The 25,401-nt window shown below is 35.3% G+C and overlaps 1 protein-coding gene and 1 non-coding gene across 2 annotated transcripts in view; both read right to left on the bottom strand.

Moving 5' to 3' along the window:
* PIAS1 (protein inhibitor of activated STAT 1) overlaps positions 1 to 25,401 on the bottom strand; it is a 107,012-nt gene that overhangs the window by 80,742 nt on the left and 869 nt on the right. The gene's annotated exons all lie outside the window — the stretch shown is intronic.
* Positions 2,551 to 2,744, bottom strand: LOC112312155 (U2 spliceosomal RNA). Its single transcript, XR_002975580.2, has one exon. It is a non-coding gene; the product is annotated as a U2 spliceosomal RNA (small nuclear RNA).

Genomic DNA, 25,401 nt, shown 5'->3' with positions numbered 1-25,401 from the left:
ATGCAGGATATAAACAACATCAAGTATTACATTGTATAATAATTCTATAATTTGTAGGACTTAAACTAGACCTTTTTTGACCCATTATATGCCAGATACATTTGATATTTTCATATGGGTTGTCACTATATCCTTCCAACTCCACAAGGTGTTGTCCTTTTTGCTTTACATATGAAGAAAGTAACTGAGAAAGGCTAAATAACTTAACCTAAGGCCACAGAGCCACTAAGTAGCAGTTAGGATTCAAGCCCAGTTAATGCATGCTTCTAAAAGCTCATGCTCTTTCCACTAAACCATTAGGAAAATGATGGAACTGGAAACATTATTGAGGCACTCCTCAGCAAGGTCAGGCTAAACAGTCCAGGAATTCAATCCACATGCCACAATGTATAAGACTATAGTAAAGAAATCTATTTTACTTTGTTTAACCCTGTGTTCCCAAACTGACTTAGTGTTTTTCTTTCCCCCCCAACTACTAAGAAAGAGACTGTCAACAGGAAATGTCCCTCTGTATCAATCCTCTCATTTTAGAGCAGAGTAAAATGAAACCCATAAAGAAGAAATGGCTTACCCAAGATCACACATCTATTAACAGCAAAATCCTGACTTTACCACCACTGACTGGGGGGTGTTAGAATGCAAGACACATGTAAGCTTACCATTTGCTTTCTGTTTTATGCCCTCACCTCATACTAAATACCAATACATAAAAGCTAAACTGCTCTCCTTAATTCCCCACTACGCCCTGAGATGACAGCCTCTCCCAGCCAATCCTCTAGTTCTTTGCAGATTGCAAAACAAAGAAAAAAGTAAAATACAAAAAGAGTGTATGAAGAGTTTTATATGCAATATAGCTGCTTAATCAAAAAATATGAGCCCTTCCCTACTTCTCTGGCCTGGAAAATGCTTTATTTCCTCAAAGTCCAGCTTTTGCTCATCAGGTCTGGAAGAAGTAATGACTCTGTCCTCACTTTTCCTGGCCATTTTTCCTGTCTTTATTTTAGCACTTATCTTGCTGTATTACAATTTTCTGTTTATACAAGTGATTCTATGACCAGACTGAGGTCTGCTAGGGTACAAGACCATGCTATCCTCAGCATCTAAGACTAGGGGGTCTGACAACAGTAGAAACTCTTCAAATGCCAGAGGCAGAGGCAGAGGGAGGGGAGGGGAGGAGAGAGAGGAGAGGGGAGAGGAGAGGAAGTCAAACAAGAAGAAGGGAATAGAATCTACAGTGATTTGTTTTACATATAACTAACATAAATGCAAATTAATTCCTAAATCCTTATGTTCTATAAAAGGCATGCAAAGATACAATGAAGGTTTAGAGGTGGGGTAGACTTAACATCAAAATCCTATAAATGTTTCTTTTTAGGTGTCATCAGAGATTAAATTATTATTAGCTATAATGTCAGCAAGATATAAGTTTCTCAATACTATCTAATGTCCTCAGAATACAAAATAGTGTAAAAATTTTTATTCCTTATTTTATAAGAAACAGAGACCTCAACAGAAAAGCAATAATCAGTAAACCTCCATCCTGTTTGGTGTGGCTCAGTGGATTGAGCACCCACCTGTGAACCAAAAGGTCACCGGTTCAATTCCTGTCAGGGCACACACCTGGGTTGTTGGCCACATCCCCAGCTGGGGGTGAGCAAGAGGCAAGCAATAGATGTTTCTCTCACGCATTGATGTTTCTCTCCCTCTCTTTCTCCCTTCCTTCTCCTCTCTCTGAAAATAAATAAAATCCTTAAAAAAAAAAGTAAGCCTCTGCTCTTAAAGAAATAACATGAATTATGCCTCAAAGATCATAGGTTAAAAATAAACTTAACCTGGCATTGGGCAAATGGACTTCATTTTATAGAGAAAACTGTACATTTTAGAAAGAGAAAAATGTCTTCCCACTTGAACTCCATTCTCCTAAGTCAAACACAAACAAAAACAAAATTCAGTGATTACCATAAACTCTTCACTGATGACTGCTTGTGTCCTTATTTTATTAGTATAAAAGGATTTGAATGCAGCACAGATGTAGTTATCATTGTATTTTTATGGAACAATTAATTCACATAAAATAAAAATCTCTTGATAGTCAAAAAAAGTTAATAATGTAAGTACAGTTTTTGTTTTTGTTTTTGCAGGATGCATAATTAATCATCACAATTTTGAGGTAGATGTTATCCTCATTTTTACAGATGGGAAAGTTGAGGCCTAGGAAGGTTAAGAAATTTGTAGTTGCTTTGGCTGGTGTGGCTCAGTGGATTTAGTGTCAGCCTGCCAACCAAAAGGTGGCCACGGTTGGATTCCCAGTAAGGGCACATGCCTGGGATGCTGGCTAGCAAGCACTCCAGCTGGGGGTGTGCAAAAGGCAACCAATAGATGTATCTCACACACATCCATGTTTCTCTCCCTCACTTTCTCCCTCCCTTCCCCTCTCTCTAAATTAAATAAAATCTTTAAAAAAAAATTTGTTGAATGTTGCACAACTACTTCTACACCAAATACTGTGTTTTTATACTATGGTACTGTTATTTATTTATGTTTATTTATTTTGTGTGCACCGTTCCCAGGAGTACTGCAATACCAGGTGGAAGCAGGGAATAGACAGAGCAAGCTCCTTTCCATCTCCCAGCTCCAAAAATTCATTTAATATAATGTCCTCGGATAGAGGACGTACATGATACTGTTTTTTAGAGAAAAAAAAAACAAACCACTTGTCTTTTAATTAGGACCAGAAAAACCTTTTACAAGATTAACTTATTTAAATTCGATCTCCATTTCAAGCTTCAACATTTTGGCTTTAAAAAAATTGGTGGTTAAGAAAAGAATTACCTAGATTCAAATTAGCCATTGTACCTTATAATCAGGTATACTGAAAGATGAGGAGCTATCTATTGCTATTATTGAAGCAGTTATTCCATACTCTTAAGGATTGTAATAAGCATGCTGTATTTTTTAAACTAAATAAAAGGGGGTGGGGAACACAAACACCTGAAGCATCACTCAACTGAAAAGCTTCAGAGAAGCATGGAGCAGTCAAATGTGGTGTTGACAAGAAAACTAAACACATCTGAGATGTTGATCAATTATCAGTGTTTACATTATTACTATGGCTGTAAATAATATTCACAGCTAAGCCAAAAGTGTATCATTACTCTTCCCTATTTGTATGACCCTGCTTTCCTTATAGTGAATAACTGCACCATTTTTGCATTTGCTTAGTTTTCTAGTTCATCTGCAAGCTCTTGCTAAAGCGTTACTTTCCTATACCTCCAGTCCCCCTCCATCAGGTTCCAACTTGTACTGCTTACTCTCTTGGCATGGTATACAACTATGGTCATAGACTTTCCCTTTAACTTATCCTGGTAATTCCCTTGTTTTTTTCCATAGTGGATTGATCTCCTTGATCTCACTTCTTTACTGGTTTTCTCTTTTCAGTAGGGTATTTCTGCCTATAATTTCCTGAGAACGGGGTATAGGAAGGACTATTTTTTTATTCTTACATTGTCTAAAAATATCTTCACTTACCCATACTTAATAACTCAAATTGACTCAGTATAGTATTCTAGACAGGAAAACATGTTCCGAGTTTTGAAGGCCTTTCCTCCTTGTCCTCTGGCTCCCAGTGTTGCTGTTAAGAAGCCTAGCACCATTCTGATCCCCAATCTTTCATGGTCACCTGTATATCCCCCTCAGGAAGCTTACAGAAGGTTCTATTTATATGCTCTGAAATTTTACAATATGTCTTGGGGTTGAGTTGTGTTCCCCCTCCCCCTAATTGTTTGAAGTGATCATTGCTGAGTTTTTTATATGTAGAGATGAATGTTTTTCAGTTCTCAGAAATTTTCTTAGAATAATCTTCCTTAGACTTTTTTTCTACTCTTTCTCCTATGTCTATTGTATGTTCCTTGACTTGCCTCCTGATAAACCCATCATAAATCAAAAATATTTTAAGTCGAAAATGCATTCAATACACCTAACCTGAAGATCAAAGCTTAGCCCAACCTACCTTAAATGTGCTCAGAATACAATATCCAAAAATAACTGACAACACAGTACACTGAAAAGTATTGATTGTTTAGCCTGATGATGGCAGACCTGACTGGGAGCTATGGCTCACTGCAGCTGCCCGGGAGCATGAAAAAATATCTTAACCACATATTGCTGGCCTGGGAAAAGATCAATGTATATGCCTTTGGCACTACTGTAAAGTCGAAAAATCGTAAGTCAAAACATCCTAGGTAGGAAGCCATTTGTATTTAAGATACTGGCATCCCAGATTGATTCTCTAATTTTCCTTTATTTTTTTCCTTTGCATTTTATAGCCCTTGTCTTTTAGCTCTATTTTCTGAAAGATATCCTCAACTTTAGAAGTCTAACTCTTCTACTGTATTTTTAATTTCCATAAGCTCTTTTCTGTTTGCTGCATATTTTTTTTCTTTTCTCTTTTCTCTACATCTTATTCTTATCTTCCATTAATACAGTGTCTTCTTTTCTCTCTGTGAGAATATAAACTAAGTGTTTGACATTGTTGGTGGTGGTGTTCTTCTGCTCCCGGAACTGTCTCTGTAACCGGAGTTCTTTTTTGTTATTTGCTTTGGTCTCTGCCTTTCCTGCTTGACATTTTCTTCATGTGAGAAAGAATCCTTGGCTGTACATTTACATCTAATCAGATCCTAAAAAGATCTGTGTGAGTGAGCAGACCAGTGTACTTTATTCTAGAATAACCAGGCAAGAGAACCTGGCTATTTTGAGGGTTCCTTTATTTTCCTTTTGTCTGATCACTTTCGACAGAAAGGAATCCTCCAATCTCCTTCTTTGGCAGTATAAGGTTGGCTTACAATGTTCTCACAGAAAGTAAATGGGAAGAGATGAGGGTGAGGTGCTCATAACTCAGTAAGACAGTCCATTTAATCTCCTTTTCAGATCCGTAAAATATTACAAATACACACACATATATATTGAATACTTATACGCATGTATGAGAACACTATTCCAAATACAGAGGCAGAAATATATTCTGAAAAAGATAAATACAACCCTATATTCAAGCAATATTAACAAGTATTGTAGACAGTACTTCTGCGATTAAATAGAAAGTGCCAGTTTTATTGTCTCATTAGCTATGACCTTACATTATTAAAGATCATATTGAAATTGTGAATAAGACTTAGGTACTTCCTGTAGAACAACATAATTACTCTCATTCACACATCCCACTGCAGTAGTTTAAAGGATTAGTCATAAAGCAGACTATATTCTGAATCTTTATCTGGTATCAATTTGCAACCAATTGTAAACCAATATGAATTCTAAAAATAGACAAAATAGGCATTTGACAATGTCATAATATCTCATATTTTTACTTTCTATCCACAAAAGCAAAGAAACCATCAAAAATTCTGAATTGCATACAGTAAAGCCTGTTCTACAGTAAATTCTGAATTGCATACAGTAATACAACAAAAATATTTAATTCATTATTTTCAAAGTCAGATTCTTCATGTAATGAAAACTGACTTCTGGATCATTTCTAATCATCTCCATTTGAAATAGTTAATAAGCAGCTGTTAGATTAGCAATCTGTCAACAATGCCCAGTTCAACCAGAAAACCTAGTTAGACAGTTTCTACTGAAGCAGCAAATCAAGTAGGTTACATACTACTCCATAATCTTGTTCCACCCAATTTATTTTTTCTCACTAAAAGATGACTGAAAAATGACCTGTAGTTCCTACTCCTCTAACTGATCATCTTCCTCCTCCTCTGGTCTAGTCCATCATACTGGTGGCATTTGGCTCCCACATAACGACAAAATATGGAGATCCCATTCTCCTTCAAGCAACGTATAACCTAACATTCCCTTGAAATGGTGTGCCATGACTTCGATTTTTGATAAATTAATCATCCCCATTTATGTACCATCACATCTCATGGAACATAGGATCTATCCCTTCAAAGGGCTCCTTCTAGATACCTTGGAATGCTAAAAATAAACCAATGAACAGTTAAAATTTGATAAAAATTTTTTTCTAATAAAATTAGAAAAGTCTAATTTTATTAGAAAAGTCTAACTTTTCTAATAAAGTCTAACTTTTCACGAAGTCTAACTTTTTTAGATTTAGAGTTTAAAATTCTAACACATTGCCAAACTTCTTGCACAGAGGGAGAAAAACATGACTTTTATTTCAGTAAAAAGCTGCTCTGCAAACAGATGTTCAATAAATGTTTTTTTGGATCAATGCATAGGTCCTAAATAAGTATGCAGAAAGAGGGAATACAGGAACAAACAATGAACACATAAAGATATTCTAGTCTTCAAAGACAGACACATAATCATCACATTAATTCAAAGGCTACTGAACTCCTATTAGGTCCTACGTACATGTAAAATATATAATATACTAGTACATATAAAATTTGGATTCTGGTACTGAGCCACCAACTGACTAAATCACAATCATTCAGGGTCTGTTTTCTCACTTCAAAAGATGAGAAATCAACAAGAAGTTCTCAACAGTTCCTTAAAATTTCAAAATTCTATAATTCTATAACTCTATTAAATGAATTTTTCTACTCTTCCATAGTTAAAGAAATACAAACAATTCAAATAGTGAAATCTTCCTCTATTACCAACGTTTTCAATCAAAATTTTAATTGTCATTTACTTGGGTAATAGAGTAAAAATAATGATAAACCTAATATATGTTAAATGCGTACACTATGCCAATTACATACTAATTACAGCAAACATGATTATCTTATTTAAACCTCATAAGAACCCATGAGACAGATCATTATTATTTCCACTGGATAAAAAGAACTGACATCTGGATAAGAAAACCCATTCATTTTTCAAATAAAATCAAGAATTAAAAAAATAATAGCAGGGCTTTAAGAAATTTTAAGTTGTCAAATTATACAAGATTGAGTATTCTTTACCAAACCGCACAACCAAAACCAAACAAAACACTGTATTTGCAATTAAAGTGTCAACAAGAAGCAATGAAAGAAACAATACACTCTATGTGAAAGTTAAGAAGCCGAAAAGGAGAGAAAGATAAATATTAACAAAACAAAAAGTGAGGGGGGAAATGCATTCTATTGCTAAACAAAGTCCTTAAATCAGACCCTTCAACCTAGGTCCCAGGAAGAGATTAAGGAAAAACCCTAGAAGGAAAGTATCAAGAGAAGTATTTCAGAGTAACAGGTGTAACCTACTCAAGGTTACAGAGCTAGAAAAGAGTGGGGCTCAGACTCAACTCAGACGCCAAAGTGCATGCAATGCTGCAGAGTACTGACGATGACAGACACTATTTGGTAATTTGAGAAATGATGTTTTTTGGAAATAGTAGGATCATAACATAAAACAGAACTTTGGACATCTTCCTGTCCAACTGTCCATTTGTAACCTCCTTAATTGATAGTCTCTCAGCCTCTGCTGAAACACTTCTAAGAGTTCACACATTACTTTAAAGTCTATGAATCAAAATTTTCCTTTAACTTCCACCCGATGATTCTAAAAGGTTGTCCTGTTTGTGTACCAGAGTCTATTTTTAAAATGTGTTTAAGAGGTCTCCTTTGCTCCAGCTGTCCTGGTTTCTAGATGCGCCCTCCTCCCCTGCCCTGCCTCCTCTTGATCATTGTTCTCTGAGCATTCTGCAGTCCATGCTACTCAGGGTGAATGAAATAATCCAGATAGTGGTCTGACTACCTTGAATACAGCAGCATTACTACCTCTCTTACTATGAACACAGTATCTCTGCCTATGTAACCTAAAAAAGCATTCACATTTTAGGCTGAGTGGCTTATCTGGGCAAAGGGAAGGATATGGTATGTTTCAGCAGGGAGTGGGAGCAGCAACCACTTCATACTGTTGTTCATAAAAACCTTTATTCTGTTTTTCACATGAAGTGTTATTAGGTTAAACCTACTTACTCTCTAATACAATTTTTTAAAATTTAAAAGTAGAACGCATTTAATACTGTTAAACATTTTTTTCATGTCATCCTTTACTTGGGTTATCATCATTTACTTTCAATACCCTTTTGAAGAACTGCACCCTCCACCCTCCACTGCAGCACTGATCACAAGGTGTCATAAATCACTGATTTTCTATGTCCTCCCTCCAGACTTTGTGCTTTTCAAGGGTAAGCACTTATCTCTGTATCACCTATGCTAGTACATGACACCTAGTAAATGCCCAAGAGATGATGATCAACTAACTCCTCTTGATTCTGTCATCTAACATATTCTTCCCAGTTTTGTACCACCTACAAAATCTGGATTTTGCCTCTTAAATATTCATACAGGTCATCTTTAAAACTTGAAATACAACAGAGTCAAGACTATACATCCCTGTGGCGCATCCTAAGAGATTCTCTCCACTTAACAATAAAGTTTAACATTACAAATAAGATTGTTTAACTACTTAAGATTCAGAGCAATATATTTCCCCAAGGTTCCCCAATCTTAAACACTGTCTAAGGTACACAAGAAAAATATAGATTTCAGAGAAAAACAAGAAAAAGATGTACATTAATGTTCTAAAAAGCCCTGGTAATGTTTCTTCACGAGCTTCAGAAAAATACTAAAAAGAAAAAAATAGGTTTCAAGAAAAAAATTGTTCAAGTCTTGCAATGACAGCTTGCTTAAGTATTCTCTTACATCTTATCAGAAACCTATTAATGATAATATTCCTTCCTTTTCTACACAGAATAGAAAACTTTCACCCAATTATTCTACTAGTTATAAGAGAAACAACTTCACAACAAAAAATGCTTTATTCTACATAAAGTAAAATTGCTAACCCACTACAAAACTTAGATATCAAAATCTTCAGAACAGATCACAACGGTTAATATTTTCAAAGTTTTTATAGTAGTGAAAGCAAGTTTAAGAAAATGCTCATATTCTCTTTAGAAAAAAATCCCACTAATGTACATAAAAATACATTTCAAGATGAGGACCATAAAAATATACTACACACTCTTCCTGAAAGTTATGAGAGGGAAGATGAGCTACTCACAAATCCTGGCACCAAAAACTCTTAACACAATCCATTTTAACATATCGAAAATATTAACAAGGCAGGGAAGGGGGGAGGGAGAAAAAGGAGGAGGGGAAGAAAGAAGCAATGCCAAAGTTACTGACAAAGAGTAACATTTTTAATGCAAAAAAACATAGCCCTGGCTGGTGTGGCTCAGTGGATTGAGTGCTGGTCTGTGAACCAGAAGGTCCCCGGTTCAATTCTCAGTCAGGGCACATGCCTGTGTTGCAGGGTTGCAAGCCAGGTCCCTAGTAGGGGGTACAAGAGAGGCAACCACACACTGATGCTTCTTTCCTTCTCTTTCTCTGCTTTCCCCGCTCTATAAATAAATAAATAAATAAATAAATAAATAAATAAATAAATAAAATCTTTTCAAAAATTAGAAAAGACATGTTTAACTGTTATGTCTAATGGACAATTTATAAACTAGCCAACAAAAGAAAGAAAAGTACTATGGTTATGCTAAAAGAATATTTTAGCTTTTATTACCATTAAAAAGTGAAATAAAATATGAGCTTATCATAATCAAAAAGAACAATAAGTAGAAACTTAATCTTAATACCATTCCTTAAACATATAACTAATCATATTCCAAAGCATTTCTCCAAATTCTCAAAGCAATCAATGTTCTTAAAAGTAGAAATTCAATTCTTTATGTCCTAAATCTAGAAGGCATAATTTCCAGTTGAGGATCAAAAACATAGAGATTCTGTGACAGAAGGGAAACAATACCTACCACTGAATCCTAAGTCAAAAATGCTAAAAAGGAAGAAACAAATGCAAGTATATTGCCCAGTTGGGAAGAAATAGCACCGAAAAGGCCTTTTAAAAATCTGTTCAATAAACTAGTATTTAATTCTCAAAGTTCTCCTAATAATAAAACTACACTCTTTTTCAGGAAAATGTAATTGAGCTGTACTTTTTTAAACTTCAAATTTTACTTATTTTAATATAGTTAGTTAGCTGCCTAGACATCACCAAAATCCCAAAATAAAACTTACAATTAAGAAGCAGTCTGACTGAGCTTCACATTGAAGAGCTCCAATTTAAATGACAGATACTCTAAAATCAACATTTTCCAAACTATGATCACAGTGTTAATAGATATTCAGAGAAATAGGGTTCTGTAGCAAAACAAATTCAGGAAATTCAAGATCTGTAATCCTTCACCATGCCCTCCCTTCTCAAATTGTATTAGTACATTAAAAGTCCCAAGAAGTCCAGTAGAAAAAAAATGTTAACTTTACATCTAACATTTTGCAAATTTACTTGGCTACGAAACTCTTCTTTATTATCATCATCACTGTTTAATCTGTTATAATCTCATTTCTTAGAACTTCACAGAAGGATAATTCTGGAAAAAACTATAAGATCTTCAAGTTTTTCAGGAGTTCCATTCTATGCCTGTTGTTCTAGCAAAATTACTAAGAGCACTCCCTTCCACTCTTAAAAGTGTCCCTGTTTGGATGATAAAGTATATGGTCACCCAAAAATTAACCCTCTAAAACTAAACACATATTATAAAACATGTGAACTACCTTTACCAAATATGCTACTGCATGCAGTGAAAATGGTATGTAGATAAATGATTAATCATCATCTGTTTTCCCAAACCTCTGAAAGAATTTTCCACTAGCAATCCTATATAAAGTTTCAAAATACTCTGGACTACTGCATTTTTGCTAACTGAACTCACAAACCAAAGAGTTTTAGACAGTAAAGATATCTGTAATTGCAAATTCTAAAAAGAGCCCATTATATCTACTTGTAAGGAAAGGACGCCACTTGAAAACATTAAAGTAGTCCATAAAAGATGTTTCATATTTTAAAATACATTTAAAAAGTATTCCAGGCCTTACTGTGCAAGTTCTCCAGAATTCTTGACTACTGTCACTCAGCCCAGTCTTCCTGGGTGACCCTCATCTATCCCATGACTTCAAAATGCCGTTTCTAAGTTAATTCCCAAATCTTTATTTTCAGCCTAGTTTTTGCCTCCTGAATTACAACTGCACTTCTGATAAACATCTCTATGTCCCAGAAGTACTCAATATTTCCCAACCCAACACATCAAATTTCTCTTAAACCTTCCATCCAACCCACGTAACCAGTTGTCCAAGCCAGAAACATGTACACCACCTTCTCCTTCATTCACATCTACTTACCAAGTCATGGCAATCCTACCACCTTAAAATGTCCAAGCCCCAACTACCACTTTAGTTCAGACTATCTTGATCTCTTTCACAGATGTCTGCAAGGAACTCAACTGTTCACCCCGTCTCCAGTATTATCCCCTCCAAATTATTCTCCACACACTGGTGGCCTTTCTGAAATATATGTCTGATCACATCACTGCCTGACTTTTGATTCAACTGCACTCAGGATAAAGGACAAAATTCTTACCATTAAGAGATATATACTTCATGATCCAGTCTCAGTAATTGCCACTAACTCCCTTAACCAACTCTCCATCCTCCTGGATTTTTATATACAGGTTGTTCTTTCAGCAAGTAACTCCTCTTTCTCACTCCAACATTTTTCTAGCTAACTCCAACTCATTCAGGTCTCAGCTCAGATGTCACCCATCACCTTTGGAATACTTCCTTAAGCCACCCCTCAACATGAGTATTTACCCTCTTTGTAGTCCCCAGATTAATCCAACACAGCCCTTAAACTCACGTAAGACAGGCCCTATTTACTTGTTCTCTACCACACTATAAGCTCTGTCTATATACTATGCCTTGTTCACAATCAGTAAGTATAATGACAGTATGGCATCTCTTTTAATTATTATGAATCAAATTAATAGGGCAAACATACACATACTACCTCCCACAAATAAGGACATTATATAATTCTGCCCAGTGTGTCTATGCAGCATAAATTAAAGAATTTTATTATTAATCCTACGAAGAATAGAAAGTTAAAAAAACTTTCCAAATTGCCGAAAATTTAGGAGTGGGGAACTGACGTAACAAAAAAGTCAATCTGTCTGAAGAGTAAATAAATTGAAAAGGGAAATTAAGATATGAGACCAATTTAGAGGTTGTTGGTTAATAACAATATGAAACGGAAGAGTCTGAAATAATGAGAGTGGTAGTTGGGAAGGAAAGGAAGGCATAATATTAAGAAAGACTAGACAAGATTTCGATGTGGAGGCAGTATGTAGTTCACATAGTTCAGAAATATGGAAACCTTCCTTGAGTATTCAAACTAGGTCAGGTCTCCTTGTTAGATGTGCTTTTAGAATTTTGTCCTTTTCCTTTAGAGAGCTCACCTTGGACCTTTCCACAAGAACCTGTACCACTTCCAAAATCACTAATCCATAGACTCTATTCTCCAACTACCACCTCCTACTTTGACTTGTTTAAGTACCTCTACTGCAACAATTCAACTTCATGAATATCTCCAATTCATTAATGCCATCACTCTCTATCCATCGCCCCCTTCAAGTTCAGCTTGGTAAGATTCCATGGTACATCACTGAACACTCCTTTGCAAAATTCCCTTCCATCCTCGTGCCTGGCACTCTCAAATGGTTCCAACTTTACAACTCAGGCAGACAAACAGATGTTACTACATATCCATAATCATTCATTTCAATAGGCACAGGCATCCCACTAGATTTTCGAGTAAGTCAGAAATCAAAATTCACACAATTATAATTTCAGATCTTTTCCTTCCTTTTCCCACAACTCCTTCCTCCAAAAACTACCTTTAAAAAGCACACATAAAACAAATGACTATGCAACTTTAACAATGCACTCAACATTGTAATTCGACATTTAAAAAAAATTTAAACAGCATTTTTTGCTAATTATAAAAACGTGGTATTCTTAAAAATTCAGATACAGTTACAATTCTCTACATTTTCTCCCCTTCCCTCAATTGTAACTGAATAAAAATAAACAAATAAATTTAAAAATATAAATACATGTGATCAATTAAAAAAAAATTCAGATACAGGTGCAAGAGAACCAAACTATTTTTCACATACTTATTGGAATACCAGAATGTAAGATGCCCAAGGGCAAAAACTCAGTCTACTGTATTTTCCCGCGTATGATGCGCTCCTATGTATAATACACACCCACATTTTTATGTGCATTATATACAGGATTGTCATACCCATGTATAATGTGCACCCTTATTTTTCCCTCAAAAAATTTGGGCAAAAAAGTACACATTATTTAAGTACACAAAACATGGTATTTCATTCCTAACTGACTACTGGCATGGCAGATAAATCAGCCCTCCTGGTGGAGGTGGGGGGTTGAATAAGAACTCTGCTTTAAGTAATTGTGATATGAAAGACCAAACATGAAATAAGCAAAAGGAATGGGGAAAAATGCATATTTGCTTTCAAGATTTAGTCCAGGATATATATAGCCCAGTAAAGGAATAATTTTTAGTTTACATAAAACTTTTTTAATGTATTAAGCAAAATAATGGGTGAAATATATAAAGTATAACAGATTTTATGTTTATGCTTCTATCACTTAAAGCTAGACTTTTCTGGCCCTGGCTGGTGTGGCTCAGTGGATTGACTGCTAATCTGCAAACCAAAGGGTCACTGGTTTGATTCCCAGTCAGGGCACATACCTGGGTTGCAGGCCAGGTCCCCAGGAGGGAGCATGCGAGAGGCAACCACACATTGATGTTCCTCTCCCTGTCTTTCTCCCTCGCTTCCCCCCTGTCTAAAAATAAATAAATAAAATCTTTTTTTTAAAAAGCTAGTCTTTTGCTGTAACTCTGATTCAAAAGCACTTTTCAAGACTTAACCAAGTGTGCCTCGCTGTGGCAATTAAGTCCCTTCTTCTTCCCCATTTGTAGGCGTAACTGCTGGATTCTATGGGCATGTATATGAGTATCCACCACAGTTAAGCATATTTTCAAAGTAAGTTCTCCAAAACTTTCCTCTCATTTCTACCTGTGAAATCCTCCTCTTCAAAGAATGCTATACCAAATTTGGTAATTTATAACATTATGATGTAGTTAAGTGGTTTAATTAGAAGCAATGGCTTAAAAACAACCTGACAAGTAAATAATGTACAAAACTAGTATTTCACTACCAGTTTCAATTTTATAAGTAACCTATTAATCCAAGTTACCTCGAAGGAAGTAGGGATTAGACAAAATGAGAGTGCACAAATACAGACCTTAAAGTTTTGGCATACTCTATTAAGTTTGATGTTTTATCAGTCTTCTATAAGTTTTACATTCTTCTACAAAGCTATAGATATTATTTTGCATATACTACACATTTATTTATTTTTTTAAAAGCAACCTAGTGCCCTGACCGTTATGGCTCAGTTAGTTGGGCATTGTCCTGCAAAATGAAAGGTCACAATTCACTTCTAGGCAGGGCACATGCCTGGGTTGCAGGCCTGGTCCCCATTTGGAGTATGTGCAAAAAGCAACCAATCAAGGTTTCTTTCACACATCAATGTTCCTCTCTTCCTCCCTCCATTCTGCTATCTCTAAAAATAAGTAAATAAAAATTTTAAAATAAGTAAATAAATGCAACCTAGCTTTGTCTCAGGAAACAATTTCTACTGTCACTCAATATAAACCATTTTTTAATCATAAGTAGGATTTTTCTTGGCATCATTAAATGTCTGAACTTTAAACAGATTCTTGGACTGGGGGCTCGTATCTATCAGCTACATTCACCATGAAGCTCCATGAGTTTTCCCAAGTCACACTTGGGCTTCTTTAGCATTTTGACTTTTCCAACAAAGACAAGGTGGAGAGGATAAATAGATCAGCAAGCCTATTCTGTCTGTTCCAATGCTATCTGGAATCAATTTATTGACCACTTCTTTCAAGACATTTGTTTGTATTTGTCTGATTTCCATAATCATCTTCTGGATTTGGCAGACCTGTTAATACTGAGCATAAATGGTCTTCTGATTTTGACTTGCATTTTTTAGTAAAAGCAACACAAAACACACAAAGCAAATAACCAACCATCTTGACATCAACATGAGATTCAATTGTGGTCTGCCATTTTTTGACCATGGAGGACATTTTGTCAGGGTAAGATCCATGCCATAGAAATTAGCTGCCCTGAACATCCTCAGTAATTAGCTTGAATTTTCTAAATGCAACTTCATCGTCCTGCAGATCAGCTAGGCTCACTTCAAAAACACAACCCTTGAGACCATCAGATGCAATTTTGGTTCCTTGAGTTCTCGTGACCAGTGTTTTTCCAATGTTTCGTATATTGAACGTAGCTGGTGCTTTCACATCACACCAATCTTTTTTAGAAAATGGATCCACCACTTTCTTCTTGGCTCCCTTTCTGCCACATTTCATTAGGCGCTTGTTCTGCTGACCACCATGCTGCTGCTCGGAGAGCCAAATGGCTCAATATAAGTCTTATTTCAACATTGGCAACTACTTAAGAATGGTTACCATATATTAATATAGTTTACACTATGAGCTTCACAAAAAGTTTACAATGTCTACCAGTTAAATACAAACTGACCATACCCAACCATCTATCATATTCCCTCCCTAAAAGGAAACAAAGACAGTAAATAAAGAAAAATTAATTCACAAGGACAGAGAGCAAAACACAATAACCAACTGATTTAAAAAGAAAGAAGAGAAAAGGCAGTGGTCCAGTCCTCTAACATAAGAAAATGGAAAAAATGAAAAGGAGAAAATTAACAAATTACTAATGGATTAATACAGGAAAATTTCCTAGAAATAAAAGCCATGTGACTTCACACTGAGTCACAAAGTACCTTAGTACAGTAACTGAAAAATACACCAAAGCTTTTAATCACGAAGTTTGAGCATACCAGGTTGTGCTCTGCAGCATTCTATACTTTAGTTTGTTAAAAAAAAAAAAAAGAGTAAAGAAAAGAAAATGTTCTAACTGTTCAAAATTATATCATACTTCAAATTGTCTAGTGTTTCATATCCAAGAGATAAACCTATACTTGAGAAAAAATTTTCTGAAAAGCTTTTATCAAAAATTGTTAAACTAACGTTGAGTAAGATCATTATTAAAATTAATGTTAACGTTATTTGAACTCCTTTTGCTGCTAACAGATTTTGGTTACTTTAATTTAGCTTGGCAAAATAACTAACCTAAAATGAATGATACTTTTTTAAAACCAGGAGACTTGAAGGGGAGGAGGAAGCAAGTAGCTAGACAGGAGAGACACAAGAATCTGAGAACAAAAGACTTTATATAAGTTCTTCAAAAGAATAAGTCATGGTAACTAATTTTTTTCTATCAATCTAAAACATTCATATGGGAAAGTTGAGGAGAACCAGTTACTTTCTTAAATATAATTCAGAAATGTGGAAATTCTAAGTTAGCAAAAGTACTTATCAATTATACATATTATTGTTGGCCTTAAGCAGATAATTATGATGAAAGATAGTATGTTTCTATGTGTCCACTAGACTAAATTGTTTCCTGTCAGGAACTATGTTTTAATTATCTTTGTATACTGATGATTAGCACAGTACCAGGCACACAGTAGACATTCAAACATTCATTGAATAAATGAGTGCATGAAAAGGCCTAACATATAGAAAGTAAAAAAGGTTCTCTTCAATACTTAGTTTAAATGAGCTAAGGCTACAAGAGAAAATGTTACAGAATCAAATAATTTTTAAGTTAAATCAAAAAATTTTCTTTAAAAAAATTTTTTATTGTTATTCAATTACAGTTGTATGCCTTTTCTCCCTATCCCTCTACCCCACCCCAGCCGAACAAAAAATTATTTTCATACTAATAACTTATTATTTACTTCTTCAAACACCCTAAAACCAGAGCTAATTAATAAGAGCTAGGGTTTAACTATTTGTACTTCACATTGGTATCATTTTTCGCTTGGTTAATATTTCGCTTGGTAGAATACCTTGGATGGAGGACAAACCATTTAAATTCCAATAGCGTTCACTCAGAGCATCCTCACCCCGTCCCCATACACAAATATACATCACCCTCAGACCCCAATCCTTCAAATGGATTATGCAGTTACAATGACAGATGTTTGAACAATAACAACAAAGAGGCCACTTTTACTAACGCTACAAATATTTGCAAAATAAAATGTTCAGTGTCATGCTCCACACTCAAATAAATCACCTGTTAGATCAGCAGATGCCAGAAAACCAGTAACTTAGTGGAGTATGAAAGTTTTCCGACAAGCAAATATATTCTGAACAATTATCATCCAAACTATAAGTAGCAAAGTTAAATCTACTCAACAGAACTATCAAATGCTTACAGCACAATTTGTTTACATGCAAATGCTGCTAATTACTAATGAGTTTTCTCTAACATCCTTTCCATTAGGCACAGCAGGGTTGTCACTTGAAAAAGCTTTTTAAAAATTGTCTGAAATTAAGAGATACTAATTTTCACTGCTGATCCTTAGTCCGAACTATTCCTTGGATTACTACCTAAACTCAGGAGTAAAAACTAATGACAATCCTAAAATTCATGTTCTCTTCCCTAAATAGGATTCAATTACACACAAAATACCATACTTTTTAAAAAATCCTCACCCAAGCATATGTTTGATTTTAGAAAGAGAGGAGTAGAAAGAGAAACATCAACGTAAGAGAGAAATATTGACTGGCTGCCTTCTCATAGATGCTCCAACCCAGGATCAAACCCAAGATCAAACCCAAAACCTGGGTATGTGGACTCACCTGGAATTGAATCCACCACCTTTCGGTCTATGGGATGTCGCTCCAACAAACTTAACCACACTGGCCAGGGCTAGATGCTTTTCTTTTCTTTCTTTTTAAGAACAGTTTGGTGCCACTGCCTTAACTTGTGCTAATGTTGCCAGCAGCTTTGCCCGCCATTGCTTTTGCACCAACAGTGCACATGTTAATCTAGGGGAAATCTCAAATAACATCTTGTTTTGAAAGACCCCATACTTTGTTAACAGCCTGACTAGAGGAAAGAAATTCAGGAAACAGTAAGGTAAGTCTTCACTGAAAGGCTGACGGCCTAGAGGAGGGATTAAGAGGGAACTACATGGAAGGCATGAAGATACAGCTCCTAGAAGGAACTGTAGACGACCTTAGGGTTGGCAGATTTAAAAACTGAGGATTTGTTATCTTAAGCAGTGATGTACCCAGCATATCTGACTCCGGAGCTAATCTTATTTTTAATAAACTTTTCATTTTAAAACTATTTTAAATTTACAAACATTGAAAGTTCCCATATGCTCCACACCCAGTTTCCCCAATTAACATTTTACATTAACTTAACATACTTGTTATAATGAACCAATATTGATACATTATTGGGTTAGCAAAAAAGTTCCATATAATGGCTCCAGTAACACTTAGTTGTCTTTAACTTCACTCAAAACAATTTTGTTAGACTATTATTATGATAGCTGTCACATCAGCATGCATTAAAAAAAACTTATCAAAACTGGTGAATTTTTGTTCAGCCATTTTAATACTGAAGATGAAGGAAAATAGGCAACATTGTCAGTGTATCATGCTTTATTATTTCAAGAAAGATAAAAACATAACTGAAATGCAAAAAAAATATTTGTGCTGTGTATGGAGAAAGTGCTGTGACTGATAGAACGTGTCAAAAATGGTTTGCTAAGTTTCGTGCTGGAGATGTCTTGATGGACAATGCTCCATGGTGGGGAAAACCCGTTTAAGTTGATAGCGATCAAATCGAGATATTAACTGAGAACAATCAACATTTTACCACGCAGAAGATAGCTGACATATTCAAAATATCCAAATCAATAAAGTTATTGGTGAAAATTAAAAATGTGTCTTCTATTTTACAGAAAAAAACAAATAGACTTTTTGGCCAACCCAATATACATACACATGAAATATTTACACTGTTGAAAACAATGAGACCATCTCATTTGGAACACGTCATGGAAAGATCTTCAGTCTATGTTCCTTAGTGAAAAAAGCAAGTCAAAGGATACGATGTATAGTATGATCCCATTTATGTTTTTAGGAAATATATTTATGTAGGAGTACATTCATTTAATAAATACTTACTGAGTTCCTTCTATGTACCTAGTTTGTTCTGGATCTAGACATATACACATATGATAAATTAGAATTATACAGACACACATAATTAAAAGCCCACAAAGAAAAATGAATAGCTCAGACCCAAAGGGCACATATTATATGATTCCATTTATATGAAATGTCTGAAATAGGTAAATCTACAGAGAAGAAAATAGATTAGCAGTTGGTTGCCTGAGGGTGAGGTGAGTTGTGGGCAATGGGAGTGATAGCTGAAGGGTGCATGACTGCTTTGGCAGGGGTAAGAAGAATATTCTAAAACTGGTTATGGTGATGAATGCACAACTTTTAAGTAAATTTAAAAACTATTTAACAGTGCACTTTACATGGATGAACTGTATGGTATATAAATTGTCTCAATAAAGCTGTTATGCTCTGCCCACCCCAAGAAGAATAGATACTAAAGTGGTTGGGGAGGAGGAATGACGAAGATCATTAAAACTACACTATTGCCCAGGCTGGTGTGACTCAGCGGAACAAGTACTGGCCTGCAAACCAAACCGTCACTGTGTTTGATTCCCAGGTAGGGCACATGCCTGGGTTGTGGGCCAGACCCCCAGTTGGGAGCGTGTGAGAAGCAATTGATCAATATATCTCTCGCACATCTATGTCCCTCTCCCGTTCTTTTTCCCTCCCTTACCTTCTCTCTAAAAATATATAAATAAAAATCTTTAAAAATTAAAAAAATCTTTACAGTATTTACTGCTATATCATTACAATAAGAAATGTTCTCATTACAATGAGAAATGTATTCATTTATTATCTATCTAGATATATAAATAAACCTAAAACAGTCTTTCATAAATTATCGTGGATTAAATGTCATTCGAGTCCATCTAAGAAACAATAAAAGTGTGAAGCTATAACTCTATCTCAGAACATTAACAATTTACTGACAAATAGACCTGTGCATTAGCCCCCTCACTAACAAAAATCTTGAACATAATTTGTTCATTTGATAAACATATCTTAAAACACCACTGTGTCCACAGGGAAGTGATGGGTGAGAAAGGAGTGGTGTACAAAACAATACTGGTCAACAAAAAGAAGCAAACTAACAGCTCTAGCTTTAAGTTAAGGACGTCTGCTAGACAGCAGGGAGACAAAACACACACAAAGTAGACTGGGGTCAGCCTAAAGAAAATCCTGAATACAAAAGTAAGAGCTAAGACTTTATCCTGTTTTTGATGGAAAGCCACTGGAGTGACAGGATGAAAGGAGTGTTTGGGGGAAATTAACCTGGCAACCAAACAGGAAAATTGAAAGCAGAGAAGAATAGCAGGAAAGGTAAGAAAGAGATGAAGTTTTTAAAAATATGATCATTTGTAACAGTCCTGTGAGTGTTAGTGATATTTCGAGCTTACTAATTAATGTTCTAAGAGTTTATGTTTGTTTTGTTTGCTTGATCCAAGGTTAAGAAGAAAAGGAAGAAAGGTAGTTTGTTAATTTTGATGAATTTTAGAAGTGCATGGGGAAGAATGAAGGTTTACCAGAAAATTCTGAGGGGAGAAGGGATTTGGGGAGCTATATTTTCACAGAATCAAAAGCAATGGGAGTTCCATAATTTTCAACATGGAAGGGGAAATATAGTACAAATATTTTGTAGTTAGAGTAGCAAAAAGTAAATGGCAATTAGTACTGCTATAAATTGAGAGTAAAGGACAACTACTTTCACATTTCTCTGTCACGGATTTCCAAAAAATCCTAATGATAAAATTTGTTACATAAATGCAGGTTTAGATGAGGACCAAATCTGACATCAAATTTAAAGTATGATCAATTTCACACCCTTAATTTCACCAACTGTTCCTTCCACAGTATTTATCAGATGTACAAATAATCTTAATCCACATATGCATTTATTAATTGTTTTAATACATAATAAAGTTTTCTTCTTAAAATAGAAAAATGTTTTCATTGCCTATATAGTCTCCTTTCTGTAACAGCCTCCTGGAAAAAATGTTACCTACCTATCTAATACTATGGCAACACTTCCCTGAGATTAAAAATATAAGGCAGGCAAATTCTCATTTCCACTTTCTGAAGATTAATGTTTAGCACTGAGTTTTAAAATGCCAGTTAAAACAGATGAGCATCTAAACAAAGCACATAATCTTACAATATTTGATTATTGTCATGTAATTTCCCAAAATCAAACACACTTGAAATAAGTACATACTATTTCATAATCCACTTCATTTTTGTTAAATGTTCTGAATCAGAAGAAATGCTCACTTACATTTTATAAAATCTATCTCTGCCATCATTTAATAATCTTTTCTGGCAGATTTATAGAAACAAAAATAAAGGTGTAGACAATGAACAAATCAAAAATTATTTATTTCACTCACACTTCATCTAATTAAAATGCCATCTGTAATGCTCCCTAAAGCATCAAAAGGACTGCCACATTAATGTATTTAGTTAGAATAATACATCTGCAAACTTTTATATCATGCTGTTTTTCAAGATATTGTTTAAAATAGCAAAAAAGTGGAAATAATCTAATTGTCCAGTGATAAGGGACTAGATGAATAAAATACAATGTTACTTTTCAAATGATTATAAAGACTTGTAAATGATCATATTTACTATCCTGGAAAGATAGCCATGAAAATAGCAGATTACAAAGAGTACTATGATATCTTTTTGTGATGAATATACAAACATATATGCTCACAGAGAGAAAAATCTAACAAGATACCCAGATGTTAACCATGATATTTCTAAGTGCTAGGATTAGCAGTCCTAGCACTGATATTTATTTTTCTGCCTACTTTTTTCACTATTCTCTGAAATTTTCCCAAGATGATATTTATAAGAATTAATATCTATGATTCCAAATAATAAACTCCAAAATCTTCCTTGCAAAAAACCCAAGTAACATCCCAAAATATCCTAGCAAAGAGCAGGAGGGAAAATATCAGCCACAATGTAACTAGAAATCTTAGTAAACAAGGCACCAGGACTAACATGGCACCTCTAAGGTAGCCTACAGTACGTTTTGCAATCACAAGACCTATGTTCAAGTCCCTGCCACTTTTATTTGTATGACCTTGAGCTAGTCACTTACCCTTTCTGGGCTCCCTTTTTGTCAATAAAAGAGATTATTACCTGCCTTTCCTATCTCAAAAACTGTTGGAAAGATGGAATGAGATAATGAGATACATTATGAACTGCAAAGCACTATGTATCTATAAAATTCAAACATTTAAAAAAGGTTTACTAATGCCAGAGCAGAATACTTCAGAAAACACTACAATCAATTCTAAGAAATAATGAACCAGGGGTTTTGTGTTTTTAAATGCTACATCTCATCATAAACACCCAGTTTTTCAGAAACTTAGATACTTCTTCCCAGGACCCACTACGATAATTAGTCATTTTTTTTAAATCCCTAGCTACCAGCAGGAAAGGGTACATATGAATTACACTGAACTCAAAAGCCTCAGCAAGCACCATGGAGCAGCATGGTGATGGGGTGCACTAGGAGAAACCCAAGGTTAATCAGCTATAGACTCACCACTAAGCACTACAGCAATCAACAGGGATTACAGGAGACTCTTTGAGGAGAAAAGTAACAATCGCCCAAAAGAAAACGGTGGAGGAAAATGCAGTACTTCAAAACAATGATATGAAAAACCTAAAAACTAAAGTGTTCTATAAACTGTTTTCAAATAATATTCATAAAAAATGGTGACCTAAAACAAAAGCCATATAAATGTGGCACTTGACAAAAGCCAAGTTTTGGAGATTTAAAACAAATCCATGAATAAATTGTCAGATATACTTGCTTGTATCTAAAATAAAAGCAGAGAACTTACACACCACACATGCCAAAATTAAGCAGCTATTTCTTGAAAATAAAAAGACAAAATATGACGATAGAATTTACTGACATACTTACAGTACTTTTAAAAGTATGGTTATCTTCCCATTGAATTCCACTATTTACTCCACTAAAATGATTATTAACTTCTTCCTTGCCACTGTTCCTCCTGTGAGCTAACATGTCAACATAACTTGATGAGTTTTAATGCAAAAACCATGTGTAATTTTTAAAAAGTACTTTAAGAAGAGATACATGAAGCTGTCAGATAATTCCAAGATCATCTAGCCATCACACCCTCCTGCTTTTAACTTCCTAAAAATAATAAAATGCTCACTCTCCACATTCTCACAAATGGCACTTATGGGTATTCCCCTAATGAAAAATTAAACCTTTCACAAACAAATGTGCAGAGAACTCTTTTTGATATGTATGACTCACAATCCAATTTTTATTGGCAATATCTTTTAAGTGTTGCAGCTTGCACTATTCCTACAGGGGATACAGATCTATCGTTGTAGGTTTGTTATAGAGTTAAAAGGACTCACAAAAATGGGCCATGAAGAAAATAATTATGAATACAATCCACAGCAAAATAATATGTGGGCTGTAAATTAAAATAACAAAAAAGGCACTGCATTTACTCAAAGCCTCACAGCTGGAAATCCACTGGAAGTACTTTCACCTAAAACTTTGTAAAAAAAAATCTGGGTTTTTCTTAATTCTAAATGACATTCCCTACCTTATTAGGAATAAATGCTATTTACCTCCAAAAACCATCAGAAAATACAACTTCCAAAAGGAGCATCACTGCAGAGAACATTATATAAACACATTATAAAATAACTATGATAGGCATTCCTAAGATCAACTTCCTCCTCCAAAAGTAAGAGCAAATCTAACCACAATCAAATATTAACAAGATTTTTAATACAGCTATCACCAGCAAAGCAATTTATCACAGTTCCTCAAAGTATTGGGCACACATCATGACAGACCAGTATGTCAAAACAGTTATTACAATTTGAAAAAAATTGTACAACAGGACTTTCTACAAAAGTAGAAAACAACTCCTCTGGAAAACCTCAAGTATATTTTGGAGAGAGCAAAAAAGGGCGATTGATTTTAGAAAAATGTTTTTCCCCAAGTGTTTAGCGTTTATCCGATACCGGCTCTTTTTTGTAAAAAGAAACTTTACCTAACAAGACTCTCACCAGGGATCTGATCTATCTATCCCCAAAGGCACTTTTTTAAAATGAGAAAGAACAAAGGAGGAAATCTCCCAGCATGTGCTTTCCATACCAATTTCTTTGGACAGCATCAACAGTGACAATATAGCCAGCACAGGCTTTTCAGCTTTACTCTGTGGTCCATGTAAAACAGAACTGATTAGCTTCATTCAAAAGGATTTCTAACAAAATAAATACCAGAAGGCAAAGATCACAGTGACTACATTTTAAGAGTAAAACTACAGAAAACATGAACTAAAGCTGTGTACTCTTCAGTTCAAGAGTTAATTACCTCCAAATATTCAAATTCCTGAGGTTTTCCCATTTCAGTCAATAGTTTGAAACTGGAAAAAAAAAAAAAAACCCGAAACTAACCAATCTAAATCTGCTCTCACTTAGTTTGTAATTAGAAGTAAATCTTAAAAGAATGACACTCAAAGTCAGTGTCTGAATATACAAATTTTGGGATATTAACACTGCAAAATTATTGGGGAAAAAGATCTTTCAGCGAAGCTTCCTACAGAAAAACTCTCCAGAAACTAATCTGGTGTTTGGTTGTTCTAGAAGTTGTCGCTTCTTTATAACGCAGAACAAAATTTTACTGATTTTTATTAACTCTGAAAAGAGGACCCCTCCAAGATCTACAACCGCACATCCCAGTCCCCACTGATAGATGTCAGTTCCCCGGGTCAGGATGGAACCAGCTGCTCGGTTCACACCTAGGAAGCCACAGACGGGGATATCGCGTTCGGAGCCTCGAAATAACACGCGTTAGTTAAAAAACCGCTTGCTTCTAAACCAAAATTATTCAGGCGGAGACCCATTTGTCACAATCCAATCGTAAGGGTTCCACCCCCCCCGCCCCCCCGCACTGCTTGTGTAGTGGTGTATCTGCTTCGGGAAAGAAGCCATCATCAGGTACAGATCGGGGTGGGAGGAAAAGCGGAGCAAGGGGGGCACCCTTTCATCCAATTTCGCGAGGCGTGAGTAATCGGTACAGTTGAGAGGAACGGAGGAACGTTCTATTTATTGGGGGTTGAAGTAGGATTAGGGGAGAATTTCGTTCAAATCAACATGGCCAGCAAGATGTCCCTACAAACAAAAGGCAACGGGGGGATATAAACACGAACCATTCACCTCCATCAGCTATAGCATCGCCATCATGGAGTGTGCAGAGACCCCCAAAGGCTCCTCTCGCCCTCCACACTAGCCGAAGGAAAAGAGAGAGGTGCTTCCCACCAC

This window comes from Desmodus rotundus, chromosome 7 (genome assembly GCF_022682495.2).
Source record: "Desmodus rotundus isolate HL8 chromosome 7, HLdesRot8A.1, whole genome shotgun sequence".
Classification (NCBI taxonomy): Eukaryota; Metazoa; Chordata; class Mammalia; order Chiroptera; family Phyllostomidae; genus Desmodus; species Desmodus rotundus.
Note: the sequence above shows the minus strand (reverse complement) of the source record. Positions and strands in the feature narration are given on the sequence as shown.